Source organism: Octodon degus, unplaced genomic scaffold (assembly GCF_000260255.1).
Source record: "Octodon degus isolate 3935 unplaced genomic scaffold, OctDeg1.0 scaffold00014, whole genome shotgun sequence".
NCBI classification, from domain to species: domain Eukaryota; kingdom Metazoa; phylum Chordata; class Mammalia; order Rodentia; family Octodontidae; genus Octodon; species Octodon degus.
In genome coordinates this window covers 26,795,397-26,806,544 of record NW_004524590.1, presented here as the reverse complement: position 1 = coordinate 26,806,544, position 11,148 = coordinate 26,795,397, and positions in this window count along the sequence as shown.

Sequence of the window (11,148 nt, the reverse complement as noted above, 5' to 3'; positions counted from 1 at the left end):
TACAAATGGCTGACGCTCCATAACTGGTCCATTTATACTTTATGGTGGAAATTTTAAAGTGAAGTAAATGGTGTTTTCAGCGGTAGTTCATGTGTTATGACTTGTCGGGGTTGTAAATAATTTGTAGGGCATTTATGTATTTCTAGATTCCATGTACCTCTTGCTTGTAAATCTATTTATTATTTCTTATACATAATTGATGACAATATCTTAAAATGAATTATAACTCAAATTGTTTAACTGTCTGGAATTGTTCTATGTTAATCGCCTCCCTTATCTTCTTTTCATATCTCAATCAGGTATAAAGAGTTGCAGCTTGTGTGCACTTTTTTTCCTCATTCCCCAATCTGAGTGTCTGTGTCATTATTCACCTTTATGGTGGAAAGTTATGAATTCATGCCATCAATTCTGTTTCTGGCACATTCAATGAGTAATTGGTTTTCTCTATAGCTCCTCTTGTGTCTGCCTTTATAGACAGTCTCTCTCTCTCTCTCTCTCTCTCTCTCTCTCTCTCTCTCTCTCTCTCCCCCCCCCTCTCTCTACCCCCTCCCTCCCTGTCTCTCTCCCCCCTCTCTCTTCCTCTCCATGTCTCCCTCCCTCCTTTTATCTTCCCTGTAACCTCATGCTTTTCTCACTACCTGGATACTTTTCCAATAAAAATACCTTAATATTAGGGATCTAAATGATCTAAATGGCTAATTTCAGGGTGCTCTTGTGATGGTATTAATAGCTTAGTAATTATGAGTGTACTGTCAATTAACTGAAGGCTCTTAAATAAAGAGAGGAAGTGAATTATAATAAAAAGTTCAACAGTAGAAAATAATGTAAAATGCACAAGACCTTGGATAAAAATGTAAAAGTGATGGCTTGTTTCAGGCGTTACTTTCTACCTCACTGTGTACTGCTTTCCTTATTGATGCCTAAATCTATTCAGCCTTTCTTCATCTACCAGGAAATTGATTTATGAAATAATCTATTTTATATTTATTCATTCCATTCAAACATTTATTCCGCATTATTTATTTCATTATGCATTATTCACTGATTAATTCTTGAATATTTCTAAAGCTATTCCAAAATGAATACAAGATTTAAAATACATATTCAAGTAAAACATAACAAGTGAGAGGTGCAATCTGTTCAAAAGGAACTTGTGAGGAGAAACTAAAACAAAACTAAGAAATCTGTACTTGCTCATTTCTTCTCTGCAGTGCGCATTGTACGGTCCAGAGCTGCGTTCATCTCCCCGATCACAGATATGCTATCTTCTCATATTCGTTTGAGAAATCTCGTGCTGTTGATATATTGAGTTAATATTACATCATCCTTTTGAAAACAATGTCTTCATGGAATAAGTTGTTTTTTTTTTCTGCTTTCTTCCTTTGGATGTATTTATTATTTCTGTGTATTTTCCAAATTTACAAATACTCTGGGTTTAGTAACTCAATAAAACACAGAAGATTGTTCATAAATCAAGCTGAATTTCCAGGGTATTATCCATATCAATATCTTATGAATCAAAGGGTGAGGAAGGAAGCTATGCACTTTCAGGGTGATCTTTGATGGGAGAATGCATAAATATTATTTTCTGTAGTTAGAAAAAGAGATTCTTCATACAAGACATATTTTTCCAGGGGTAGATCTCACTGGGGGCTAAACATTTATTGTGTTGGAACAACCGAGGTTTGCATCCCCTTCAAAATGAATTTTGCATCGTGGAACACTTTCTTTCTTTTCTGTTTGAATGTAGCATCTCCAGGGTGAGGTCAGGCTGAGGTAAACTGGTTTACTAAATCAGAAGGGAATTTCAAACAGCATGTCTGAGAGTTTGTTTTTTAAAGAGCAAAAATTTATTAAAGAAAATGCTCAGTTGATAAATGATAGCATTTATTTGTAATTTGAAAATTTGACCCAAATGACATTCATTAGCTCAGTTTATGTGGAACCAATTAGCTTTTTCAAAATTTATTGTTTGTTCTGATGCTATTTGTGAGAGGATTTTATTATAGTGGCAAAAATTAGATTTGTTTTTATACAAATGTGAGTTATGTCCTCAATTATATTATTTTGTTTTCCCTATAAAATTATTGATATGCCATTTTCATATATCAGGTTGATAGATAATAATTGTATAAAACATATTATTGACTTAATAAAGATTCAATTTTTGCACTTGAGCCAAATTTTTGGAAGCATCGACGATGCTTACTTGTTCATATATAATTATTTTAAAATGCACATTTGTTTGTCTTCAGCACTCCCAGTAATTCCAACAGAAAGACCAAAATCATAAAGTTCATTTATTCCCGTTATTCTGCTATTTGGATGAAGAAACAAACATATACAGGCAAACAAACTTGCATGATGTTCACCAATTAGGTAAATATAATATGTTCTATCGAAGAGGAAGTAAACTTTTGCTATCATAAATAACTTCCTTATAGATAGTCTTTAGTAAGATAAGGAGCTGTGATAACATATCATGAAATAAATTTCCTTTATTCTTTATTTTATTCTTCATTGCATCTTCTGTGCCAGCTAAGATGTTTCTACCCCCTTTACTATTCTTACAAGAGTTGTTGTTGCATCCTTAGTATCAAAGTTTCAGAAAACAGATAATTTTGACTATTAGTCTCTATTTCCCTGAAAATATATTAGCTTTGTTTTAGGAAAACATACTGACCTTTAAATAGATATTAAAGGTTAGGTATTATAAAAGAGTCTGGCTTGTAATTTTTTTTTTAAATTTTGTGTCTCTGTTACTTTTATCATTGCTAATATAAAATATCTAAGGGCCATCCAAATAGCTCAAGAGCTGGCCAAATAGCTCAGTGGATTAAAGTGCCTTCAAGCAGGCTCAGGGGCAGGGCTTTTGATTCTGGTGCCAGCACCGTCCCCAGGGGCGCACTGAGAGGGAAATTGAGACTGGGCGTGGTGGCCCACTCCTGTAGTCCCAGCTCTTGGGAGGCTGTAAACAGGTGGATTGGCACAAGTCTGATGTAGTAGTGAGACCCTGAATACCCTGTAGACCCTTCCCTGAAATTAAAAATATATATCCTAAAGGAGGAAAGGTATATTTATCTCATAGTTTGTAGGGTTTCAGTCCATAATCTGCTGGCTCAAAACAAGGGTGGCAATGGCAGAGGGGCATCACAAAGGTGAGACAGTTGATGGTAGGCAAAAGGCAACAAAGCAGCAGCAGCTTCTGGAATGACAAGCAAGAAGTGACAGTAGCAACCTCTTTCTGTCCCTTTTAGTCTACCCAGGCCACATTCACTTAGGGTGAGTAACATTTATACCTAGAATGGGCCTTTCCTTTAACCACAAGGAAAATTATGCCAAACCAATCAGAGGGCTCATTCCAGCATCACACACTCTATATCCAGCCACTTCCGGAAGCCCCACCAATGGCCCTCGGAGGACATTGGGAGCATCTAGACACAAGCCATAATAGCTTGTACTCCTTATTAAACATCAAACTCACTGTTACAGTAGAAGCATTAGATGCTTGCACGTGATCCTATCAAGTACGAGAAGTAAAACTCCAGCTTACCTGGCAATGTAACAACTGTTTATTCGTCTTTTGAGTGTGTCTTAACACAATAATATGTTTTTTATTAAGCATTTAAAATGTAATGATTGTGTTCACCCAAAAGAATAAATCCAGAATGGTAGTGTTTCTTTCTGTAACATTTGAAGTATTCTCCATACTAGGCCCTCTAAATGGTGGAAAGTCAATGAATACATTTTGAGCAAATAAGAAATTTTATCTTTCTAATATCTTATTTTCCCTCAAATTCTTATGTCAGTTGTTTCTATCACATAACTCACTTCATGACATTTTTTAAGTTTTGTGAACTACCAGCTCAATATATGGGGATTGGCTTAATGTTTAAAAAAATCTGTCTCAGTTACTTACTTCTCATTGCTGGGACAAAATAACCAACACCCTAAATTAAGGAAGGAAAGTTTATTTAGCTCTGAAGTATTGGAGATTTCGGTCCATACTCAGCTTGTCCCTAGGCAGAGGGGCACAGGGCAGAGAGCAGCAGTTCATGATGTTGGTAAAGAGCAAGGAACAAAAAGGAGAAGAAGAAATAGCTGCAGCAGCTTGTAAGCCTGTATCCCTTCCTTATATTGTAGGCAAATTACCCACCCCAGGGCAGGTGTAGCACTCATACCTGTAATCCCAGCATTGGATCATCAATTAATCACAAACTCAAGATTCCTGTCCCAATGACTGCATGAGGCTTTGGAGGAACAACTAGGCACAAACCTCAGCATGAACAAATTCAGAATTCTTTTTGTTTTGACTGAATATTTGTGCTTCTCCAGAATTCATATGATAGAATCTTAACAGCATGATAACGTTATTTGGAGGTGGGGCCATTTCACTCTCCATCATCTGAGTTATATTTGTGTCAGTGTATGATGCCCAAGAGAGATGGATGTCCTGTACTGCTGCAGCCGAATTCAGTGAGAAGTTGGGGATCCTTTACAAGTAAGGAGGCCCTTGTGAGAACATAACCACAGAGGAGCATAGTGTTGGCATTCCTGTTCTGTAGAAGTACCAGAAACTAATGTCGGTTGTTCATAAACTACCCAGTCTTTAACATTATGTTATAGCACCTCACATAGTTTATGACACCAGGCATGAAAGATCTTTACATATGTATATAATTAACTATTTCAAAAGATAAATTTATGGAGCTCCATTTTCTTAGGTCTGGTGATAAACACTAAGGACAAGACAGAGCAAAAGCACAAATGATCCCTATTATCACACAAATCAAGTACAAATAGAAGAGATACATATCAAACATACAACATACAAAATTGAACAATATTGAATGCTCTCTCAACAGAATTAATCCATTCAAATTAAGAATTTTCTCAACTGAGGTGTAGCTTTTTGTTATCAAAACTACATTATATTTGGAAATAAATTAATGAAATCATGTTGTTGGTTATCAACTTATCTTCATGAGCTCTCAAGAGAAAGCCACGATATGAAGCAGAAGTCAACTCTGAGAGAGACGTTGTCTCTTCCACCCAAATCATTAAAGAGTATTTATTATGCCTTTATAATATTGTATCATGCTATTCACTATCTTCAAAGTTTAATAATTTCACTTTTAGCATCATTTATGATATATTGGTTAATCCTGTCTAAATATCAATATGATTTGTACATTCCTTGTCATTGACAAAGAGTACATTTGTGAAACAAAAAGTAACGCATGACTGAATGAAAAATAATTTAAGACTTGTTAATGGTTGAAAACTTGTAGTGAATTGAGCTGATGAGTGAAGAATTGATTGAGCAATTGAGTTATGAACATGCTCCATCCTCTGCAACAATGCTGTTTCCTCCATTATGAGCAGCTCAGGGCTGGGCGAAAATTATGGTTATCCAATGACCTTTAAAGTAATTATTTTATTTGTTCATATGAAACTGAATTGAACTTGACTTTGCTAGTCATACTTTAGCGGTGTAAATTCCCTGAAGTAATTTTGAAACAATAATTCTGATACTTGATAGTATTTGTTATTAATATTTATCACATTGTCTATATTTTTACTGCATTCAAGAATTATAATTTACTATGCCTTTTTTTTCCGTTCAATTTCCACAACAGGGAGGAAACTGAGGCTCAGAAAGATTGAGTACATTTTCTCAGAAAAAATAGCACCAGGTAGCTGTCTCAGCTTAACCATGTCTATATTACTTACACTATTATACATATTATATCAAAATTACTTTACTTTAGGGACCACAGGGGTAATTTCCCCATAGTTGTCCATACATACATACACTGCAGAAGCAATGACTACACTTCACAGAAACATTCAAAATCAGCTCACACCCCGCCTGTGCTCCCTCAGCCACATGTACGTGCACGCAATGCACACACACACACACACACACACACACACACACACACACTGTTCTTTTTCTGTTCAAGTAAATGTATACAAGCATGTCTTGAGAAATTCCTTTTTCAGACTTGCTTTATTGTCTGCTCCTAACCTACTGATTTAAAGTTTCACAAAACATACTGGAGGACCTTACATATGGCTCTTCTGAAGTTTTGCCTTTCACTTGCTTACAAGTGCAACAGATTATCAATGCCTATATTTGCCCCTGGTTGGAAAATTGAACTTTGGCACTCACCACATTCCCACATGAAGCATCTTAACTTGCGGAATATTGCTGCAATATCACCTGAGTTAGAAAGAAACAAAGGAGAGAATTTGGAGGTTGGTAAAAGTGAAAGAGAGAATATAAAAATTTTGAAAATAGTTGTATAGAGGGCTATAGACAGCATTTACTCTCAAACCCAAGGAGTAATTAAGGTTCAAACATCCAGGAATATGTGTGAATTATGGCAAAACACATATGTCCTAAGGATGTTGAAGATCAGATTCTTGGAGATGCATATATTAGTGTAATATAATATAATATATTACACTAATATATTGGCACCTAGGAAGACAAGATCAGCTAAGAGCAAAACAAAGCTCTTCTCTTAGCTGACTACTTCACTGCAAGCTTTCAACCATTAACAAGTTTTAAATTATTTTTCATTTAGACCTGCATCATTTTTGTTGCACAAGTATACTCTTTGTTAATGACAGGTTGTATGAATGATAATGATATCTAAATAGAATATATAAAATAAATTGCAAACACTGTCATACCACCTGAAAGACAGCTGAAAAAAGGAAATAAAAATGATAAATTGTTGATCTTCACTCAAATTATGTTTCATTTTCTCCTCCACTTGAGACAAAAATCTGGACATCCTACATGAATTTGGCAACCATTTAAATGGTAAGGGAAAGCTAGTCAGCAAAGAAAAGTCCAAGTTTCCTAGAGCATAAGATTGTCAGGGGCCATGTATGTGGACCAACCTAATACTTTCAGAGATTAGGGCACTTGACTACCAAAGATGAAGGAAATCAGACAAGAAAGGTTGGCTGTAACTAAAGCTATCAGGTGGTGATATTAATGGTCCAGGCTACCCCTTGGGGATAAAGTAAATGGCTGAAAGCGGACAGCAGAGTTTGCTATTAGTAATTATTTAAGAGACATGCTCAATACTCCCCATCCCAACTCTAGTGTTGAGAGTTCTTGTAAAACCCAATAGAAAAATTAATAGAAAAGAAACTGAAGGAGTATTCAGCAGCTGGTTCTCCTTCAGGTGAGATTGTTCCTCCTGCAAAAATGGAGACAGGGTGAGATTAGAGGAGAACAGAAGGGATTGTGAGGGACAAAAGGAAAGCAGGAAAAACAAGAGAGGAAGGAAAGAAGAGAAGGAGAATGGATAGGAGAGAAGGAAAAGAGGGACAGAGTGACGGAAGAAGAAAGTAAGAGGGCAGAGGGAGGGAAAGAGCAGGAAAGAAAAGGGTTGTGTGATCCAAGAGCAATGATCATATCTCAGAACATTTATTTTTAGAACATAATTTAAAAATGTCTGGCAGTCTTCACCATTGCTCTTAACACAGGATACAATGAATGCCGTTAGACAGAAAGGGCTCTTGTATGCATTATGATGATCCTACTTTTTTCCATCAAATAGTATATTTCCCTAATTTTCAAATAACAATGAACTCGTATTTCAATTCTGAAAGTAAGTTTTTAAATGTATTTTTTTGTATTGTTTTGTTTTCTGTATTTAGGTAGTGCCTACAGGGTCTTCAGTGTCTCACTGTGTAAATCTGACTTGTAGTGATGCTCCTGTTTTCCCCCTCCCAAAGGCTGGGATTACAGGCGCATGTCACCACACCCAGTCTCAGTTGTTGTCTCAGTGTGCCCTGGGGGCGGAGCTGGCATGGTACACTGGGTATTGAATCCTGGCCTCTGCACTCTGCCTACACAGTCACTTTAGTCTTCTGAGCTATCAGGCTGGCCCTTAAATCTATTTGTTAATTATGTTTGTTTGTTTTCTTAGCGTGAATAGCACAGACAGTTCCACTAAGGTCATATTTGTGCATTGTGGACATTACAGACTCTCTAGAAAGACAGAATCAGTTTCAATTCTCAGAATATGTGCATTCCAGTTTTCAATGCTTTGCTGAAATCATAACACAGTGTAACTTAGTTTCTCTTGGAATTTAAGATATTTCACCATTTAGACTTTAAGAAGTAGTCAGTGAATACTTGCTGACAAGAATGAAAATAAAAAGAAGAATTCATTACCTGAGATACACTATACTTTTCCAATCCCTGGTAAGGACATTGAATGATTACCTGAATCTAAAATACAAATCATAGCCTGAGAATAATTTTTGGATTTTGATTACTAGATTTTAAAAGTATTGTTGTAGGTATATTTTGTGGGTAATGCAAACTCTTAGTCATTTTTAAAAAGACAATTGTTTTGAATGATTACAACCAAATAAAGATGAATTGATCATTCTTCTTCAACATGTTCTCCAGATCATAACTAAGCCAACAGGCACACTATTCCACAAATGTGTGGAAATGAAGTGAGGATCAAAGTGCCTTCTTTCTGGGAAGTACCACAATTTTAAATATACATAGTCTGTTGTATACAAAGCAAAGCATAAAAAATAAAAAAAATTCAAAATAGCATTATATAAGGCTTTGTTTACTTTATGTGCATATTTAAATCACTAGGTTAGTTTAGAAAGTAGACCTTGAGGAAAGATCAGGGAAGACAGTAATTCTGAAGAAATGTTTTAATGTATCTTTTGTTTAGTTTGAAGAAGACAGAAAAATAAAAAGGCATGTCAATATTGTGAGTAGTGGAAGGAGGCTGATTTTAATGCACTAAAAAATTTTAGTGAGATATCTAGCCAATATTTTCCTGTACTTTATGTAAGTCTGCAAGACTACCTCTCATTATTATTAATTATGGTGTTATATTTAGAAGTATCAATAGTTTTCTTCTGATGTTCACTTTTGAACACATATATTTTGCTCCCTCTGTGTGTACATAGGTGTGTCTATATAATAAATATGCACAGCATTCCATGGCATTTAAAGTAATCCTGGAAAATTGATCCTTGATATTTCTACAGAGCTAACTAAGCTTTAATCTGAGAATTTAAAGAATAAGACCAAAACAGAAAGCCAATGTGACAAACTGAAAAAATCATACTGGAATAAATTAATAGTATTTATTATTTACCTTGTTAAAATATGAAACATCAAGCATAAATTTGAACAGAAGGAAATCCCAGGAAAATAGCCATAAATGGGTGTGTCCAAATCATTCTAGGATGTTTGGTAAAGCTAATTATAAAAGATGGCTGAGACAATATGTTTAGCTTTATAAAAGAAATTAAAGTGAGCTGAAAATATAAGTAAATATACTAATGTAACAAGTAAAGTTGCTAACAAAAATGTTTAGCTCAAGAATTGATACACCTGAATTACATTAATTACATATTTTTTCTATATCAACTGCCAGGAAATAATAAAGTAAAAATATTTTTAATAGAAAACATCATAAGAAGATAAAATAGAACAGAGATTAAGTCTTTTCCTGATATTTCTTTAAACACTAATATGATATTATCTATCCTGTACAGAAAGGGAAACTGCGCACATTTTCTAGGAAGGTCTATTGGAGTTGTCATTATGAAAAACAATATGTTAGTTTCTCAAAAAGTTTCTAAAATGTTATATGATCAAAGGCATCCTCTTTTGATACATATCTGAAATAATTAAAAGCAGAAACTCAATAAAAATCTCTACATTCTCATATTAACTGCAGCATTACACAGTTGGCTATTCGTGTAGCCAACATTTATAAATAATTTACAATTTTTCAATCTAATTTTCCATTCATTGACACTTGAATTGTGAAAGATACTCACAAAATGGAAGATTATTTACCATGTAAAATGAAGATAATCCTACCACTCAAAACAATATGGATGAACTTTAAGAATATAATGATAAGTGGCACAGGCCAACCTCAGAAGAATAAATGCAGAATGATTCCTCTTCTGGAGATAGCTTTCAATTCAAAAGCACAGAAAATAGCATTGGTTGTTTCAGGTGGTGTTGAGAAGGAAATGGAGAAATTCTGGTGTAATGTTTATAAATTTCTGATCCTGTAGGATGCACAAATTCTAGAAATCTAGAATTTGCAGCACCATAGGGGATGTTATGGTTTGTGTCTAATTGTCCCTGCAAAGCCTTATGCAGCCATAGGGCAGCTTCTAGAGTTATTAATTATTGATCCAATTCTGAGATTATGGATGTGAGTGCTACTCCTGCCCTGGAATGAGTAATCTGCATGCAATGTAAGGGAGGAAGAGAGGCTGGCTAGATACCTCAGCAGAAGTTCCTCCCTTTGCTCTTTGCTGTTTTCTGCCACCATGAATGGCTGCCCTCTTCCATGTTCCACTCTGCCTTGGAGCCAGCTGGGTATGGAGTGGAATCTCCACCAACTGTGGGCTTAATAGACCTTTCCTTCTTTAATTTTGGATGTTAAATATTTTGTCCTAGCAATGACAGAAAAGTAACTAAGACAGAATTTGGTACTGAGAAGTGGAGTGGTTTGCTGTGACAGTATACTGACTGTCATTGAAAAGCCTTTGAGAATGGCTTATGGTAGGAGAGAGAAAGGGTTCAGAAATGTCACCCACAAAAGAAACACTAAAATGACATTAGCTGTTCTGTATGGGAGATTCTTGTCAGAGCTCTGAAGATCAGAATGCTGATAGAAATCTTGCCTGAAAAGAGCAGGCTGGGGAGGTTTCTTCTGAGAAGGACTGCTTTGTTGTTGTACTCTAGATAATGTGTGTTATGGCTTGGCAGAAAGTTTGTCTGCATTTTGCCCATATCCAGAGAGTTTTCCCCGAGACTGACACTAAGCATGGAAGGCTGATTAATCTTTCAAAGGAAATGTCAGGGAAATCAAATCTTGAGACAGGGGCAGCACTGTTGATGGGGGCATTTAGTTGTATTTATGTTGAGAATCATGAGAAAGGAACCCAGCAGTAAACAATTTACAATGTTATGTTTGGCCAGAAAAGAAGTGCCAACAAAGCTGTAAAATGCAAAGATAGAGCTGAGAGAAACTCCAATGCTAAGAAGGAATAGGAGAATATTTTTTTTTATTAGAGAGAGAGAGAGAGAGAGAGAGAGAGAGAGAGAGAGAGAGAGAG